The 20,619-nt window shown below is 42.2% G+C and overlaps 1 pseudogene; it reads left to right on the top strand.

Moving 5' to 3' along the window:
* The first annotated feature begins 361 nt into the window (after positions 1-361).
* The window catches only part of LOC138005557 (uncharacterized), a 21,500-nt pseudogene continuing 1,242 nt past the window's right edge, over positions 362-20,619 (top strand).

The following is a 20,619-nucleotide window of genomic DNA, read 5'->3' on the forward strand; positions in this document are numbered from 1 at the left end:
TCCTTTGTCAAAAGTTCCAAAAATCTTTTTGTGAACACCATTTTTGATGCGGCAATTAAATTAACCAACCGACGCCAAAAGAGAATGCAAGTTGTGTTGTCCTTCCCCAACCTTCGAGCCTGCTCCTCCGAAATAGAGCTTCACGGAATTACTCAACTTAAAATTTTCACGTTATTTCTTCGTTTAAAAACTGGTAAAAGCTACTAATATACCCTTAGATGAAACCGTGGTTGAATATCATATTTAATTAATGGCACTCAAAAATTTCAATGCGAGGTCTGTTTTAAATTTGATCACTAAGGTAAATCGGATTTTAAAACGCACCTTAAACCTCGAAGAATGATAGCTTTAGAAAAGACTTATGTTTCTTTTTCGTTTGTGTTTTGTTTGTCATCTAGGTTGCTTGATGCAATGTTCATCGGCAACAAATTATCAGCTACAAGCTCTTTTCAGCATGAGTGGAATAAAGGGTGGTGTCAAATTCTTCCAAGGACACAACGATGGTCCTACACACATCATGGTCGACTTGGAAGGAGTCAACGAGACTCTGGCATGGAGCATACGACAACTACCCATGGTTTATAATGGAAACACGGCTATGAGTTGTCACGAAGGGGAAGTTGGAGCATTATATGATCCTACAATGGCTGCGAAATCTTCAAACTATAGTACCTCCTGCACTTTATCTAGTAACTCGAGATTCCAGGACTGTGCTGTTGGGGACTTAGCGGGGATGCTTGGGAACCTGAATGCCAACAATTCAAAGGGGAATTTTACACACCAGAGCATGATGATTCCGATCACTGGTCCGAACAGTATCATGGCTAAAACACTGGTACTGTACAGCGGCGGCATGCCCAAGGCATGTGCATTGATAACTCCAAAGGAGGTTAATATGGTGACGGCTAAAGCAGTCCTCAAATATCCGGTAGCAGGTTATGTTTATTTTAGACAAGTCGTCAAGAGCTCAGACACAGACACCAGTCTATTTGTCAATCTCTTCTATGTCAACAGTGCATTATTATCAAGTTAATTCACATGGCAGATTAACCAAGGTACAGTTTCTTGCCAAACTCCTGGAGAGATTTTCAGCCCTAACAATATCAATGGACAAAACTGCAGCAAGGAAAAACAAGAAAATTGTCCCATTGGTGATTTGTCCTCTAAGCATGGTGACGTCACAGTTTCTATGGCAACAAAGGAAATGTCAAAAACCAAAGTTGTTTACACTGACACCAACCTGCCTCTGAGCGGAGCGAACAATGTCATCGGGAAAACGATCGTACTGTTCTCAAAAGTAGATCCAGAAAGACCTTTCGCATGTGCGACGATAATGACGGTGAAACCAATGGTTGTAAAAGCGACATTAACGGCCAGCGTACATGACGGTATCGATTGTTATTTCAGGTTTACTCAGCGGTCTCCTTTTGATCCTACCACAACAGAGATAAGCTTGACTGGATTGAAAAGGAAAGCTGAAGGATACCACGTGCACAACTATCCTATGCCATGGGAGATGAAATTCAACGGAAGTGGAACATGTGCAGGTGGCTACCTGGGTGGACATTGGAATCCTTTTGGCGTTGATGTGAAATCAAGTCGTTCTCCTGGAACTGGTATGAAGTTATGAGACTCCCTCTAAAATGCATTTTTAGAAGATAGCCCATTTTCTCTTTTGCACTAAAATGAAATGACACAGGTTCTTTAAGGGAAGGCATTGTTTCCTGACGGATAAATTACTTATGTTTGAATGGATATAAATATTCGTCACCCTTCCACGTGCGCCCCATTTTCTTTTTTTACTAAGAACCTGAGAGCGAGGCAAGACTGCGTGCGGACGTCTCGGAAGACAGACTTCCGCTCGTCTAAAATAACTTTCGTGGACATGACATATCCCGGCTAACGCCCTGAGCCTCCCTCTCTGTCCCCTCATTTTCTCTTGTATTAACAAATTCAGACAAAAAAAATTGAGCTATCTTTTGGCTTGTTAGAATAGATGTAATACAATATGTATAAAATAGTATATTAAACCTTCTCACAGCCCCATGCGCAGCCAGGCTTTGCTTGAACAAGCCAAACACGATTTCTTTACGTTCTGGATTAAAACTAGTATTATCTGTGGCATTAATTACCACCCCACCACTCGACGAGTAAAACACAAGGTGAATTGGCAATCAGGAAAAGTGTGGTCTATGGAATCTGATTCATCGCAATACAGCAGTCACTTTCACTTTTAATTCCTTATTTTTTCAACTCCTTTTTGGTCACTATAATTCGTTAAAGAAATTTGAACTTAATTTCTCTCAGCTTAATATTTTCCTTACATGTTTTATATGACATCTTAAAAGATTCTCCCCATGAGGCACTATCAATTAGAAGTCTTTTACTCCAACGCTGTAAGCCAGCTGGAGTTGACTGGAGTAAAGCCGATAAAAATCCCGAGATTTTAATTTCTCTAAATTTAACTCTATATTCTCATCTTGCTTAAAAGATGAGGCCCCTCCACTTCTGCGTTATCCATATCTCTCACGTTTTTAGACATAAAGCTTGGTAGTACTCAAGAAAATTCGATTTGCAGTTATACTCGGAAAGAAATTCCTGAAAAGTAAGGTAGCGGCCTTATTCATGAAACGGGATTTTTACCTGAAAAAACACCTTTAGAAAACCACTCCTGAAGAAAATAGGTTTACCATCTATTAGAATATCCTGGTTGTTAAACAGGAGATTTTCTTTACTAATTATGATTAGTAGAATCCTACTAGTATATTAATTCAAATGCTGTAATCTGTTTGGCTGAGCCATTGAACACTATCAACCAATAACGACGTTTTTTTTTTTCGTTTTTCCAAAGTTTTGGAGGAAAATTTGGATGCAAATAGGTAATTAAATTTCTGAGTCTAAACGAAGGACATTTACGCTTTCTTGACTTTCAAAAAAGTTAAAATTATTGAAAAAGCTGATGCGCTCGCGCGCACAACTTAGATTATAAATGGCAATTCAATCCGAGCGATCTTTTTCAGGTGCAAAGTTTAATAATACGTCAAAACATTATTGGAAACCGTTATTTTAAATAAATTTTAGTAAGAATTCCTCATCAACTATCATCTCATAGAAATCTCGAGCTCATAATCTAATTGTTAATTATAAACAGATTTAAGTTCGGAGAAGAAAGAAAGAGCATCCCTATAAAATTTTGTTAGGCCTACTAATTATTTTGTATGGTAGTTGCACCTTAATAGAACGCGAAGACTACCACTTTTGCGAAAGAAATGCCCAGGAACAATTTTCCAGTTGCTTTTAGTGTTCTGTAACAGCCTTGGTATCCCTGCTAACCTTAATGACTTAAATATTACATTAGCAGCTATCATTCGCAAGCCGCCTTTGTCATATTCTTGACACCGTAACACCCCGTTTAATTTTATCTATTATATTTTTCCAAAGAAATCTGAAGAGTCTACTTGTTACATTAGCGGGAATATTCGTAGCAACGTTAGCTATAGGTGCTGAATATATCAAAGACGACAAACCTACGTATTTTGCAATTCAATACCTTGCCATACAGTGTCATAACTCTAAAATTCCAAATATCGAGTTGAAACAGTTTAGACTGCACTTTCTGTATTTAAAGTCTAACGTTAAGTTGGTCATTTCCTTTCTTATTGTAAGATACATAAATTCCCAATATCCTAGTCGGCTCTCGCACCCACTTCATCTCCACAGAGGTCTTGTTTTATTGTTTGACCATCTTCCAAGCCACGTTGCCTTTGTTTTACCAATATTAAGGTACAACCCTGATAATTTACTGAAAATATCAACTTTGTTCAGAGTGGCACTAAGTGAGTCGAGGTCACGACAAAATAGATTGGTGTCATCACCGCACTGGGTCAGCTTGCCGTTTCATTTCCAAAGATAACTATTCCTTTTATATTTGTGTTTTGTCAAATATTGTTAGATAAAAATTTCGATAGTCAAAATAAACAAATATGGTGAAAGAGGGCATCCTTGTCTCACGCCTCTTAAAGGCTTGAACCAACTTGAACTTCATAACTGCAATCTCTATATCCTTATAAAACAATTCAGTAAATCTACTTTACAATTCCCTCACCGGAAATATACCCCTCTAAAGCTGACTGGATACAGGACCACTCAAGTGAATAAAAAGCTATCTGAAAGTCAACCGAGATGAGAACACCTGTAATTATTTAGTTTTTTTGTTTGTTCCATAATATCACTAATCAGTCTGATGTTCTCTCCAATGTACCTTCCTTTAACGATTCAAGTTTGATCTGGATGAACAAGTTTGTTTAGGAGTTGTTCAATTCTCTTCGCTATAGCTTTAGATGCAATTTTATAATCCACATTCAATAACGTTATTGGTCTCCAGCTATATAGAGGTGTCAAGGACTCATCCCTTTGCATGGGTAATGAACTGAGTGATCACACCTCTGCGCTTAGAAATTGACAGTTGTCCAATATCGTAGGCTGCATTAAGGCCTTCAACAAGATCATACCCCACCAAATCAAAAAAATGTTTTTAAAATTCCGCCGTAAATCCATCTTCTCCGGGTGATTTTTCATTCGGTAAGGTTTATAATATTTTCTGACACTCTTCAAATGTCAGATAACCCTCTAAAGACACTTTTCCTCGTCTGAAAGTTTTGACTATTCTACGTTTTGTGTATAAACGTATTAAAACTTTCTTGTGGAAGATCCAGTAATATTTTCGACCAATAAAGATTGCTATAATATTCTTCATTTTTAGACAAAATTTCAGTTTATTATCCTTATGGATGCGCCCTTCTCGGTTTCAATTTCATAGTAATGACCTTTCGGTTATAATTCCTTTTTTCTAGGTTGAAAAAATTCTTGGCTGCTTTCTCTCCGCTTTCAACCCAGTTACACTTAGATCTAAATATGGTCGCAGGAACTGTTGATCACTTTAAGGAATTCGCAGTTTCACCATTTAAATCGCACCGCCGAATTGCACCGATTTGTCACTAAATGTGTAAAAGCTCACTTTTCATCTCGTCGTTTCCACTCTTTTTTTTAGGGACAAATGATGAATATGAAATCGGCAACCTTAGTGAAAAATATGGATCTCTTTATAATTATACATATTACAAGAAGACACACGTTGACTTCAACTTGCCTTTGTTTGGCAAGAAAAAAGTAAAGTAAAGTGGTGAATTTATATAGCGCCTTTATCACAAGTCTCAAAGGCGCTTTACAATGATCAATTTACCCCCAGCCGGGACTAGAAGCATATTCAGGCGCAAATTGCAGCCGCTTCTAAGCAGTCCATGCATGCTGGTACTCATTTTACCGACCTCGGAAGGATGGAAAGCTGAGTGAACTTCAGCGGGAAAGAAGGTCGCCAAATATTCCACTCTCGGCAGAACCGGGAATGGAACCCGGAACCTTAGGGTTGGAAGGCAGAGATCTTACCACTGCGCCAACCCCTCCGCTGTAGCCATCCATGGACGATCAATTGTTATCCACAAAACGAAAGTTATGGGGAGTGGAAGATGGGTGTGTGCAGACAATCCAGCCCTGGTGAGCCATGAGATGTTTGTCATGAAGACCATAGTGACTTTCGAGGGTCCAGCTCTGAAGGGTTACATTCTCTTGGTAAGCTGTAAGTTTAATTTCATCGAGAGGGTATGAAGGTAAGTACCTTCATACTCTCCTGGTCTCATGGCACTTTTCTCTCACAGATTTTTCGTACAAAATAATGTGAACCGAGAATGCAAAAAGAAGAGAGCTCAGGGCTTTAACAAATGATAAATCAGCTGAGAGTCACTGCTTATTGGCAGTGAAAATGAGACTTCGTGCATTAGTCAAGTTTCGTTTCAACCTTTCAATTTTGAATAAACCAAAAGATATCTCATATTGTTCCTGCGTATTCCTTGCAGAATTTCAATCAATTTATTATTGATATATTATATCTAAACGGACGTAAAGACAGCAGAGTAACGATAACTCTCAAGACAGAAACGACAGTTTTCAATTTACAAAACATGTTGGCCGATTTTCTAAAATCGCCCAGACTAAGTTAAGACAACTACTCAAACATTATTGTAAGCTGATTTAGATGTTAAGTTGGCCTTTAGTACGTTTAAACTTAGAAACATGTTCAGCGTGAAAGATTCAGTACCGCAAGGTCTACATTCGCGTGTCGTTTATAAATTCTCGTGTGCTGACTGGAATGCCAGCTACATTGGCGAGACCACTCGCCACCTTTGTACACGTGCTCGTGAGCATCTCCTGTCGGACAAGTCTTCGCATGTTTACAGGCACCTGTAGTCATCTAGGGCCTGTCATGACTCTTGTAATACAGAATGCTTCACGATCTTAGATTCTGCTGCCTCAAAATTCCAAATTAAGACACATTAATTGGGAAAATCCCATTCTTAATCTGCAGTTGAGGCATCTAGACTTGTCTCTTTCTTTTTAATTTCGTTGTTCCTTTTGCCTCTTATTTTATTGTTATGCGCGCTATTTTCGTTTTCCGTGCATTTCGTGTTTCATATTCAAATTTTACGCACGTTTTGACGCCTTATTTTGTAACGTACCTTAATATAAATTCAAATGTACAACCGAAAGCTCATTTGCAACTGAAGATGACACGAGAATGTCGAAACATGTTTTGTAAATTGAAAACTATCGTTTCTTTCTTGAGTGATATATTATAATTATAAGATTTTTCTTCAGATTCAGCAGAAGTCCCATGAACAGTTATTGTATCTGAAGAGACGTCGATTTATATTGATTTGAACTATGCTTCCAGTTCCAGAAAAAAGGTAAGAATATTCATGCGCATGCATGGTATCTTGAGCAAATATCAATAGAGTACCGAAGTGATGACGTCACAAAAATATATTTTTTTGAAATTTTGGGATATGATGTCATATTCTTATAGAGGATCCTAAATGATGCCCTCATACTCAAAATTAGCTCTGAATTGCAATTCCCGATGGAGATATAAGGGATCAAAGTTTGATAGCATCCCATACAAACCCTTCAAAATTTGTTCTGGTTCCTTCAGTTTGGAACCAGCTCAAAATTAGAGAGATTTATATGGGGCAGTATCAAACTTTCATCCTTTATATTTCGGCTGGGAATTACAATTAAGAGGTGATTTTTGGCAAGGACCCTTTTCTAAGGACGCTCTATTTGAAAATGGCGCCAAATCTCATAATTTCACAAATTTATTTTTTTGTGACGTCACACTTCGGTACTCTATTTCATGTTACGATCATAAACTATTCATACTTCATTAATATTCATTAGCCCTCGTGCGTATTATATAAGCATGAGTTAATTATTCATAGTTGTCAGTTTTGCCTAACTTTGGTTGGAACCGTGTCAAGATGACCGAACCGGAGCGTCCGTCTGACGTGAACGTCCCGTCGAGCGCTCAGCGAGTTTTGTAACCCCTTCAAGGTTCTGTTCAGCAAACCACTCCGCCGTCTTCGTCTTTATCTCAGGCTGGTGCCGGGACAACATCGGGAACAACTGCGAGCGGCGAAAATGTGCTCCAGAGTTCTTCACTGGGAAACGCCGCGGGGACGAATGTGCCGGATAATTCGGCGGTGAGCCTTGAGGTATATGTCCGCTGCAATGTTTTCCTTTTAGTTTCGTATTTTATAGCTGGGGTTCGTCGGTATTTTTTTTTTGGTTGCATCACGTTGCATTTCCTTGTTTATGTTTCCTTCCGGTTTCTCGGAAGCCGGTCTTAATTTTCGTGCTTCGAGCACGTGATTGTTAACTTATTCCTTTGGACTCGCTGCGGTTCGGTTCCTCAAATGTTGGGGGATAGGTTGTTGTTTTATATTGTGTTTTTTTTTCTGCTGTTGCTCTCGTTTATTCTTATGAATTAGGGTTTGCAATATTTGGGAGCTGTTTCTTATTTTTTGTTCGGGACGGGAAAAATTAGCTATGCCATTGACACCCTTTTTTCTTACTTGTCCCTTGGGAAGGGCGCGGGGCGTGTGGTCTCGGCCAGGGTTTGTTTCTGTTCTGAGCCACGAGGTGGCGTCAAAGGGAATAATAATGGAGAATTATTAAAAAAAATGGTTAGGAGCGATTGTGCAGCATGTCTGCTCTGAGCCACGAGGTGGCGTAATAAAGGAAAAAACGGTCGAGGACCGATTGGGCAGCGTGTTTGCTCTGAGCCACGAGGTGGCGTGAAAAAAAAAAAAAAGGAAGGAAAATGGTCGAGGACCGACTGAGCAGTGTGTCTGCTTTGAGCCACGAGGTGGCATGAAAAAAAAAAAAAAAAGGGAAGAAAATGGTCGAGGACCATTTGAGCAGTGGGTATGCTCTGAGCCACGAGGTGGCGCGATAGAAAGTAATAAAAAAACAAAAAAAAACAAAAGAAGATGGTCGAGGACCGATGAACAAGGCGTCTGGTCTGTTCGCGGAAATAGAAGGCGTTAGATCCATTTCAACCAGACCTCGTGGAGGAGAGGAGGTTATTTCGCTAGGTCACTTGGTGGCCGTGTGCTTTATTTTACGGGTTGTGAGAACTGATGCGAAGGTTCGTTGTAATTTTATGTTGGGAATTTGGAATTGCATCAGGGTATGAAATAATAAATTTAAAGGAAGAGGATATGTGATTTCGAAGGATACAGTCTCAGTGTAAAGTAGGGACTGGCTTAAGGATATCAAGGAGTTATATGGCGTTTTCTCCTTTTGTTAGATTCCGAACACAACGGTCAGTTCACTCAAGAAGGAGTTGGATGAGTGGAAGAAGAAAATCGATTCATCGGCAATCGAGTGCGCGCTGTCTACTCTCCAAATGGTGATCTCGCGCCCAGCTGCTCTTTTTGATCCATATGCGGCGATCGCCGCCCTGGATGAAGTGGTTAAAGTCACCAAGGAAAGAAAGGATGAAAGAGCTTTACGATTTGAAGTAGTGCTGAGGCAGTGCCGTCCTTTATTAGGCAACCCGTGCCTTCAACAGGTGTTAATAAAGTTGGTGGCGTCTAAGGATGAGGCCGAGGTGGCAAAGGTTATTTCCAAGGCAACTAAGCCGCACGCGGCAGTAAGTCAACCTTCGTTCACTGGACGGACGCGTAGGCCTCCAGCTCCATACCAAAGGCGTGGCTCCAATTACAGCCCCAGGCCGCCGTCGGCGAGAAAGTGCTGGGTGTGTGGAAAGGCGGATCATATTTCGCGCTCTTGCCCAGATAAACGTTAAGATTGTGAAATCATTGGAAGTTTTCCTGTTCTGGAATGGAAATCGGGATTGTCTTGATATTTGTATTGACAATAATAAAGTGTAAAGACACTATTAAATATGTGATGTTCTATTTTTTTCCTTTAGTCTGTGGTCTCGAGGTTGGGAGAATGACCCCACAAGCGTTTTGCCTTTAGGCATGCCCTTGAGCCCGATTACTCGGGCTACGGTGGTCATTTCCTCCGAACTCGGATTTGCAGTCTCCATTTAAGTACGTCCTTTTGATTCTTTTTTTTTTTTTTCGGTGTTTTGGTTCTAGCCTAAGTCAAAACGTCTCAAGGGAGATACGATGACCTTTATGCCGTTAGAGGCGGAGGAAAGAAGCAAGCATGGCAAAATCCGATGGTTGTCTTGGGAGGGTAATCCGAGTTCGGAGAAAATGACTTCAGAAGACGCTTGTTTAACCCATGTTCAAGGCATTGTTGCGGGGGAAACTCCCATCTTACGGGATCTGTTGTTTCGTGATCCGGACTCCTTTCGTTCGGGTCAACTTCGTACTCGAATTGAACTCTGGGAAAAATTTTGGCCGGGTACGAACCTGCGAACGATGTCTTGGAATGGTTGGAGCATGGGGTGGATGTCAAGAAGTTCATGAAGCCCTTTAAGGGAGCTTTTATGGGCATAAAGTATGAGAGTGCGGAACCCCCTACTATGATTTTCAAGAATCACTACTCCTGCAAACAGTTTTCGAAGTTTGTTACGGAAACAATTTTACAGCGTATTGAAACAGGGGCGATCCGTGTTTGGGGTAAAGTGGCTGAAGTGCCGCCGCCCCATCTCGTCCTTCCTATGACGATTGAACCGCAAAAGCCAAGGTTATGCATTGATGCCCGGTTTTTAAATTTGTGGATGGCAGACACTCCCTTTTCACTGGAAACGCTGGTTGGGGTGCCTCGCTTCGTGTATCCCAACTCCTACATGAGTAAGATTGATGACAAGTCTGGTTATGACCATATTTTGCTTTCTACTAGTTCTCAGCAGTTTTTTGGTATTGAGTGGCTGGGGTGGTGGCTCGTTGGAGTTACGCTTCCTTTTGGTTGGAAAAATTCTCCGTTTGTTTACCAGACTGTGGGTTTGGGTCCGACAAATTTTTTCAGGGGTTTGGGGGTCGCATGTTCTCTGTATATTGATGACCGTTTGAATGGGGAACTGTTTGCTGTGAAGGGGTTTTGGTCACGCCCATTGTCGGAGAGGACGTCGGAATACAGCTATCAATCTGCGGTGGCGGCTTTGTATATAGTCTGTTCGGTTCTTGTAAACCTCGGTTATTTTTTGGGCCTCTCCAAATGTGTTCTTGGGCCTGTAACTAGGATTTGTTATTTAGGCATGATAGTGGATTCTGTAGCCCAGGCCTTTTGCATTCCTGAAGATAAGAAGATGAAGTTTGCTCAGCTACGCGAGCAGATACTTTTGCGTGAATCTACTATCCACTTGAAGTCTTTGCAGAGGCTAATGGGGAAGTGCAATTCATTCTCCTTGGCTTTCCCAGCGACTAAATTTTACATCAGAGAAATGGCGGCGTCAATCTCGCAGGCTTCCGGAGGTGGTGAGGTGAATTTCTCTCCGAATCTGAGAGAGGAAATTATGTTTTGGAGGTTCCTTGTTAGTTGGGAAAAGGCGATTCGGTGGAGGAGTGAACGGCACGTAGCTATCTCCTTGACGTCAGATTCTTCGTCCTTCCGTTGGGGAGTTGGAATTCACCTTCCTTCCGGGACAATTTCTGTTGGTGACTACTGGGAAGAAACTGTTCGAAATGAGCATATTAATGTGAAGGAGATGTGGGCCGTCCTCAAGGGATTACAGTCACTTCCTGAAAGCGTTTCTGATTGCAGGATTGATGCTCAGGTAGACAGCATGGTTGTTCTCCACGCTTGGTCCGGTCGTGGGCCACGCTCTAGGAAGTTAACTCAGATCTCGCAATTGATTTTCCAGTTCTTGGTGGATAGGAACATGTCCCTAGAAATGTCTTTTGTTCCTTCTCACTTGAACGAGGCAGATTGGTTTTCCAGAAGATTGTCTCGCTCCGATGCCATGCTTTCTCCGAGGTCTTGGGAAATCGTCCAGCGTAGTTTTGGTGGAATTAATGGCCATGATCTTGATTTGATGTCGTTGGATTCCAACGTTCAACGTGACTGGAGTGGAAACCCGTTAAAGCACTTTACGCCCTACCCTACGCCAGGATCATCGGGTGTTAATGTTTTTAACCAAGACCTCTCTGTGTGTGATGGTGACCGCGTCAACGCCTACGTTTTCCCGCCATTTGCATTGATTGGTCCTCTTTTGCGTTTCCTCATATCGGTAGATGCGGTTGTTACGGTGGTGGTACCATTGATGTCCCCATTACCCGGGTGGTGGCCGTTGTTAAATGCGGTGTCCAGCAACAATGGTTTGGTGGCCGAGAAGGGATCACTGGATGCGCTTCTTCTTCCGTCGAAGGATGGATTTAGACCTGGATCCTCTCCATATAGCCTCTGGGCATTTAGGATGGGAAAGAGCATGTCGTAACAACTTAACAGGAGGAACTATTTTCTCTTTCAGTTTTTGCCGTTGGTGCCCAGACTTTTTCAGCCATCGGTGTCATGTCCGGCTTGTTCCAAGCCCAACGACTTTGATTTCCGTTATTGCCAGAGATGTGGTTACCAGCGTCAGACGAGATCATATAAAACTTTGAAGAGCCTCAAGGCCCCTGTCGATTTGTGTTCTATAAGGGAGCGGAAGAAAGTTTTGGTTGCTAAGCAGCAGGCTACTCCTTATCAAAAACAGAGAAGTGCTTTAGAGATGGAGTTTTTGCAGTTCCTGGAAACCACCTCTGAGAGGGACATTTGTGCGGCTATACCAGACGACGTAGTAGACTTTTTGATCTGGAAAGATAATTTTGGCAAAACAGTGGTACACATGGTTGCTTGCCCGTTCTTTGGCGAGAACAGGGTTTCTTCTTGTGTTTGCCCTAAGCGTTTAGCATATGGCTCCGTTGACTCGTCGAGGACCGATTGGGCAGCGTGTTTGCTCTGAGCCACGAGGTGGCGTGAAAAAAAAAAAAAAGGAAGGAAAATGGTCGAGGACCGACTGAGCAGTGTGTCTGCTTTGAGCCACGAGGTGGCATGAAAAAAAAAAAAAAAAGGGAAGAAAATGGTCGAGGACCATTTGAGCAGTGGGTATGCTCTGAGCCACGAGGTGGCGCGATAGAAAGTAATAAAAAAACAAAAAAAAACAAAAGAAGATGGTCGAGGACCGATGAACAAGGCGTCTGGTCTGTTCGCGGAAATAGAAGGCGTTAGATCCATTTCAACCAGACCTCGTGGAGGAGAGGAGGTTATTTCGCTAGGTCACTTGGTGGCCGTGTGCTTTATTTTACGGGTTGTGAGAACTGATGCGAAGGTTCGTTGTAATTTTATGTTGGGAATTTGGAATTGCATCAGGGTATGAAATAATAAATTTAAAGGAAGAGGATATGTGATTTCGAAGGATACAGTCTCAGTGTAAAGTAGGGACTGGCTTAAGGATATCAAGGAGTTATATGGCGTTTTCTCCTTTTGTTAGATTCCGAACACAACGGTCAGTTCACTCAAGAAGGAGTTGGATGAGTGGAAGAAGAAAATCGATTCATCGGCAATCGAGTGCGCGCTGTCTACTCTCCAAATGGTGATCTCGCGCCCAGCTGCTCTTTTTGATCCATATGCGGCGATCGCCGCCCTGGATGAAGTGGTTAAAGTCACCAAGGAAAGAAAGGATGAAAGAGCTTTACGATTTGAAGTAGTGCTGAGGCAGTGCCGTCCTTTATTAGGCAACCCGTGCCTTCAACAGGTGTTAATAAAGTTGGTGGCGTCTAAGGATGAGGCCGAGGTGGCAAAGGTTATTTCCAAGGCAACTAAGCCGCACGCGGCAGTAAGTCAACCTTCGTTCACTGGACGGACGCGTAGGCCTCCAGCTCCATACCAAAGGCGTGGCTCCAATTACAGCCCCAGGCCGCCGTCGGCGAGAAAGTGCTGGGTGTGTGGAAAGGCGGATCATATTTCGCGCTCTTGCCCAGATAAACGTTAAGATTGTGAAATCATTGGAAGTTTTCCTGTTCTGGAATGGAAATCGGGATTGTCTTGATATTTGTATTGACAATAATAAAGTGTAAAGACACTATTAAATATGTGATGTTCTATTTTTTTCCTTTAGTCTGTGGTCTCGAGGTTGGGAGAATGACCCCACAAGCGTTTTGCCTTTAGGCATGCCCTTGAGCCCGATTACTCGGGCTACGGTGGTCATTTCCTCCGAACTCGGATTTGCAGTCTCCATTTAAGTACGTCCTTTTGATTCTTTTTTTTTTTTTTCGGTGTTTTGGTTCTAGCCTAAGTCAAAACGTCTCAAGGGAGATACGATGACCTTTATGCCGTTAGAGGCGGAGGAAAGAAGCAAGCATGGCAAAATCCGATGGTTGTCTTGGGAGGGTAATCCGAGTTCGGAGAAAATGACTTCAGAAGACGCTTGTTTAACCCATGTTCAAGGCATTGTTGCGGGGGAAACTCCCATCTTACGGGATCTGTTGTTTCGTGATCCGGACTCCTTTCGTTCGGGTCAACTTCGTACTCGAATTGAACTCTGGGAAAAAATTTTGGCCGGGTACGAACCTGCGAACGATGTCTTGGAATGGTTGGAGCATGGGGTGGATGTCAAGAAGTTCATGAAGCCCTTTAAGGGAGCTTTTATGGGCATAAAGTATGAGAGTGCGGAACCCCCTACTATGATTTTCAAGAATCACTACTCCTGCAAACAGTTTTCGAAGTTTGTTACGGAAACAATTTTACAGCGTATTGAAACAGGGGCGATCCGTGTTTGGGGTAAAGTGGCTGAAGTGCCGCCGCCCCATCTCGTCCTTCCTATGACGATTGAACCGCAAAAGCCAAGGTTATGCATTGATGCCCGGTTTTTAAATTTGTGGATGGCAGACACTCCCTTTTCACTGGAAACGCTGGTTGGGGTGCCTCGCTTCGTGTATCCCAACTCCTACATGAGTAAGATTGATGACAAGTCTGGTTATGACCATATTTTGCTTTCTACTAGTTCTCAGCAGTTTTTTGGTATTGAGTGGCTGGGGTGGTGGCTCGTTGGAGTTACGCTTCCTTTTGGTTGGAAAAATTCTCCGTTTGTTTACCAGACTGTGGGTTTGGGTCCGACAAATTTTTTCAGGGGTTTGGGGGTCGCATGTTCTCTGTATATTGATGACCGTTTGAATGGGGAACTGTTTGCTGTGAAGGGGTTTTGGTCACGCCCATTGTCGGAGAGGACGTCGGAATACAGCTATCAATCTGCGGTGGCGGCTTTGTATATAGTCTGTTCGGTTCTTGTAAACCTCGGTTATTTTTTGGGCCTCTCCAAATGTGTTCTTGGGCCTGTAACTAGGATTTGTTATTTAGGCATGATAGTGGATTCTGTAGCCCAGGCCTTTTGCATTCCTGAAGATAAGAAGATGAAGTTTGCTCAGCTACGCGAGCAGATACTTTTGCGTGAATCTACTATCCACTTGAAGTCTTTGCAGAGGCTAATGGGGAAGTGCAATTCATTCTCCTTGGCTTTCCCAGCGACTAAATTTTACATCAGAGAAATGGCGGCGTCAATCTCGCAGGCTTCCGGAGGTGGTGAGGTGAATTTCTCTCCGAATCTGAGAGAGGAAATTATGTTTTGGAGGTTCCTTGTTAGTTGGGAAAAGGCGATTCGGTGGAGGAGTGAACGGCACGTAGCTATCTCCTTGACGTCAGATTCTTCGTCCTTCCGTTGGGGAGTTGGAATTCACCTTCCTTCCGGGACAATTTCTGTTGGTGACTACTGGGAAGAAACTGTTCGAAATGAGCATATTAATGTGAAGGAGATGTGGGCCGTCCTCAAGGGATTACAGTCACTTCCTGAAAGCGTTTCTGATTGCAGGATTGATGCTCAGGTAGACAGCATGGTTGTTCTCCACGCTTGGTCCGGTCGTGGGCCACGCTCTAGGAAGTTAACTCAGATCTCGCAATTGATTTTCCAGTTCTTGGTGGATAGGAACATGTCCCTAGAAATGTCTTTTGTTCCTTCTCACTTGAACGAGGCAGATTGGTTTTCCAGAAGATTGTCTCGCTCCGATGCCATGCTTTCTCCGAGGTCTTGGGAAATCGTCCAGCGTAGTTTTGGTGGAATTAATGGCCATGATCTTGATTTGATGTCGTTGGATTCCAACGTTCAACGTGACTGGAGTGGAAACCCGTTAAAGCACTTTACGCCCTACCCTACGCCAGGATCATCGGGTGTTAATGTTTTTAACCAAGACCTCTCTGTGTGTGATGGTGACCGCGTCAACGCCTACGTTTTCCCGCCATTTGCATTGATTGGTCCTCTTTTGCGTTTCCTCATATCGGTAGATGCGGTTGTTACGGTGGTGGTACCATTGATGTCCCCATTACCCGGGTGGTGGCCGTTGTTAAATGCGGTGTCCAGCAACAATGTTTTGGTGGCCGAGAAGGGATCACTGGATGCGCTTCTTCTTCCGTCGAAGGATGGATTTAGACCTGGATCCTCTCCATATAGCCTCTGGGCATTTAGGATGGGAAAGAGCATGTCGTAACAACTTAACAGGAGGAACTATTTTCTCTTTCAGTTTTTGCCGTTGGTGCCCAGACTTTTTCAGCCATCGGTGTCATGTCCGGCTTGTTCCAAGCCCAACGACTTTGATTTCCGTTATTGCCAGAGATGTGGTTACCAGCGTCAGACGAGATCATATAAAACTTTGAAGAGCCTCAAGGCCCCTGTCGATTTGTGTTCTATAAGGGAGCGGAAGAAAGTTTTGGTTGCTAAGCAGCAGGCTACTCCTTATCAAAAACAGAGAAGTGCTTTAGAGATGGAGTTTTTGCAGTTCCTGGAAACCACCTCTGAGAGGGACATTTGTGCGGCTATACCAGACGACGTAGTAGACTTTTTGATCTGGAAAGATAATTTTGGCAAAACAGTGGTACACATGGTTGCTTGCCCGTTCTTTGGCGAGAACAGGGTTTCTTCTTGTGTTTGCCCTAAGCGTTTAGCATATGGCTCCGTTGACTCGATTATTGGAAAACTGAGGGCTATGTTTAATAAGTATGGGAGATCAGCAACAGATAGTCTTTTTCCGGGGATTGCCAACCCTGCAGCTTCACCATTGGTTAAGTCCTATTTATCAGCCGTCAGGGAGGAACAGCTCGGTGCAAGAGTCGTGCAGAAACAGGCTGAACCTTTTTTTTTTGCAGGATTTGGTGCTTTTATCGTCAGAAATAACCAAGCGCTTGAACTCACATGTTCGCTCTTCGGTGCAGTTATTTGTTTTGGCAAGGGATCAGGCCTTTTTTAAGGTACAATTTTTTAGTGGTGACAGAGCTGGAGATCTTGGTCGAGTGAAAACAAAGGGGATTCTTTATTTCCCGGAAAAGAAGGCTCTACTCTTTAACCATACATTAACTAAGTCCCTCCGAGACGGAACCTCGAACGTTTTTGCCCTCAAGCGTCATCCAGATTCTACTATTTGCCCAGTTACCGCAGTGGAAGTTTACATTGCTGTATGCGACCTGTTAAAAATTTCTATCCGACAAGGATATTTCTTTAGACCCCTCAACCCATCTGGTGAAATTTTGCCGGCACCTTTTGAGTCGGCTACCGCTCAGGCACGGCTCTCGACGTATGTTCGCCGGATTCCAGCTTTTGTTAATCGGAACGTTACCTTACATGGTCTAAGGAGTGGTTGTGCAATTTCGTTGGCTATTTCCGGGGCGAAGCTTGATACGATCATGGATCACGTGGGATGGAAGTCCTCGTCGACAGCACGTCATTACATTAAGTTGAATCAGGTTCTTGGCCTTGGTGGAGCAGCGGATACCATGTCTTCGTTGGAGGTGGATTTAACAAAAGTTTACAAGCAGTATAATGACCTGCAAGGTTTTACCTTTGCTTTCTAAACATTAGGCTTACTTTCTTTCTGATATGGTGTGAATGTATACGCTGAATGCATGTTTCAAGGTGTAAAGCTTGACTATGTCTGATTTTCTCAAACTTGAGCGTTGTTACAGTTTGCTTTTCTTGTTTTTGTTAGAGATAACTTTAGTGAATATTTACTGGAATGTTTTCTTCAGCTTGAATGTGCTATTTCGGTTTTCACTAATTCGTTTGGGGGTGTCCTGTCCAGTTAGCTCTGTAGAAATAATTTTAAATGTGTTTGCATCTTTTATAGTCGTGCTCGCATATTAGTGAGGGTTGGAAATTAGGGTGATTTGCGTTAAGGATGGGTGAGGTTGGGGATTTATTTTGGTTGTGGGATAAGCCAGCGAATTCCTCGGCGATAGTGAGGCGCAGTCTGGAGTGACTTTCCCATAACTAAATGCTAATGAGTATGCAGGAGGGATAATGAACTATTCATACTTCATTAATATTCATTAGCCCTCGTGCGTATTATATAAGCATGAGTTAATTATTCATAGTTGTCAGTTTTGCCTAACTTTGGTTGGAATCGACCCACCCACCCACCCCTGGCCCTCTGCTTACTCTATTAGCACTCTTCATGTTTTCCCCAGCGAGCTTGCTCGTCTGGGGTGACTTTCCCATAACTAAATGCTAATGAGTATGCAGGAGGGATAATGAACTATACAGTCATATGAAGCTTCACAATGGACCAAGGATCCACGACAAACCATCAGCTATCAAATGAATGTTTTAAGAACGGCAGAATGGCTGAAGTTAGCAATGAAAACTAATCATATTTTGCTACGATTTGAAAAACAAAAAAGATGATCGTGATAAGAAGAAAAAGATGATAGTGATTCTATTTATAAAGAAGAAGACAAGAAAAGGCATCAATATTAATTAATTGTTGACTTTCCATCATCAGAGCTTGGATCATCCATGGCATGTGCATATGAACCCTGAAGAAAACGACACCTTTGCTGAAATGGGAAAGAGATGTAAGAGTCTTGGACCTCATTATAACCCATACCACGTCCATTTATCCGTAAGTATCGAATGCCTTTCCTTTTTGTGCGTTCACTGTCACCACGCTAAGTATGGTTGAAAAAGAAAAACGTGAGTGAAAATGAATGAGTGCTTGAATAAGAGTCTAATGCCATCGGTTTCAGTGAAATATATATATTTCTTCGATTTTCAGGGACCTACAAAAGCTCTTGCTTTTCTAACAACATAATGCGTTGTGAAGTTGGGGATCTCTCTGGAAAACATGCGCGATTGAATGTTGGTTTCGGAAAACAGTTCTTCACTGATTGTGATCTTCCTTTGTTCGGAGACATGTCAGGTGAGATCATCTTGGCCCGAGAAAAACAAACGAAAATAAAAAGTAGTGAATATGCAACTGCCGCCTTAAATTGACCGCTAAATATACACTCAATCAGCTGCAAAAAATAAATATTTGAAAAACAAAACAATGAACACTGATCCCGACCAGCTTTTCAATTGACCAAACAGCCACGACCGATTATGTATCACTACTATAACGGGGAATCATCGCTAGTGGGGATTTTTATGCATCTTGCACCTGTATATAACTGAGTACACGTTACATTTTTATCTCAAGGCTTTTAAAAAGGCTGCATTTTACAAAGTATACATATCGAAGTATTAATGAATTGGTTTCCACAGTTGCCGGCCGCGGAATCGTGGTGCTCGCAGAAGATGGTGGTTCAGCTCGTCTTGCCTGTGGTACTATCAAACCTGTGGAATCTTTGTACTTAGAGAAGTCTCTGCATTATGTGCAAGGAGCTGGATTTTCACGGTAAGCATGATGATGGCGCACGTGGAAGGCTGATGAATATATATTTTCTTTCAAACATCGGACCGAGGTTGGCCTGCATGCGGACGTCTCGGAAGACTTCCGCTCGTCTAAAAATAACTTTCGTGGACATGACATATCCCAAGGGCTGGACCGGGAGCCTCCTTCTCTGTCCCCTCATTTTCTCTTGATTTTCATTATTTTTTTCAAGTGAATAACAAGCAAAATTCGAAAGAAAAAGAGAAAGTGCATCATACCTATACACAGGACACAAAAACTGCACACCGAAAAACCCCTAATCTTCTTTATTAGTTAACAAGTATTATATGGAATGATAATGCTGCAGTACTGTGCAGCAACAAAGCAATAATGCATTAAAAAAGAAACACTAAATGTACTTCTCCATTTGTCATTGTAAGCAGCCAGTTTATTATTTAACTCGGGGACCATTTTCTTTAGTGAATGAAAAGTTTTAATTCTGGCATTAAACAGTTTAATTGATGGCAGCAATCTACTTTGCCTGCAAGAGTATAAATACTGTTTCGCAGTTAACAAAATATAGTTCACACTTGAATATGCCAAACATGATGTCTTTCTCAGAGAGGTGTTGAGCAAAACGTACAGCTTACCTCGCCATTGTGCCTTCCAAATATGTTCAGCATCTACTATGATTCAGGTTTCATACTTGTCATACTTTTGCTCGTTTACCCACATAGAGTGCCTTCCTCAATTTGTGGGGGAGAGAATCCCTCGCAACATTAAAAGAAAGCAGCTTAAAATTTATATTGCATGCCCTTTTCGAATGAGACGTTCAAAACAAGTGTACAACAAACTTGATGTGCTACAGCTCATATAAGGGGTTTTCGCTCGTGGTAGGGTTAGGTTATTGTTTGATGCTCTTTTGCTCTTTTGGTTTCCTTTGTGTTACGTCATCCGTGAATTTCACAGGTTTTTACACCGAGGATGAGCCCATATAATGTTAAAATGTGGTAGCATCTGAGGTCTCAAGAGGTTTCTACATACACAAACATATAAATTGAAAACAGGCAACAGAAATTAGCCAATATAAAAAATACCATGATACTCTTTGTTTGTCCCTCCAAAATTTTGCATGAGCATTAGGGGTGGCGACTCGTACGTCCAAAATCTTGGATCTCGCAAACTTTTCATCCGATATCAAAATCTCGACAGCGCCGGTTTGCGGAGAGTTTCGAAATCTCGTTCATAGTGCATTTATTTTAGCCTCTATGCCTCGGATTTGTTAGGGTGTCGGTCAAAAGGTAGCTGTGAGACGAAAGTACTGAAAGTCTATCTCTACCTTAAAGGAGCTATGTCGGGTTATTTTAGGGTGCTCGTTAATTACGAGTTTAAAACTGTCAAAACTTGTGAAATTCATTTACTGATAAAATTATCGTTACATCACAAACAAGGTGATTCTGAGCAAAACAACTTAAAATCCAGGTGATTTGCCATAATCCGTTTAAAAATGTCAGGCCGTAAGTTTTTTCAAGATTCCCCTCGAGTGTAGCTCGAGTCGATTTCGTAAATTATTTATGGCTACGTTAGAATAACTTGGAATGATGTAAGACTGATCAAGAGTCCATTACCAAGAGTAAGA

Source organism: Montipora foliosa, chromosome 6, assembly GCF_036669935.1.
Source record: "Montipora foliosa isolate CH-2021 chromosome 6, ASM3666993v2, whole genome shotgun sequence".
NCBI classification, from domain to species: domain Eukaryota; kingdom Metazoa; phylum Cnidaria; class Anthozoa; order Scleractinia; family Acroporidae; genus Montipora; species Montipora foliosa.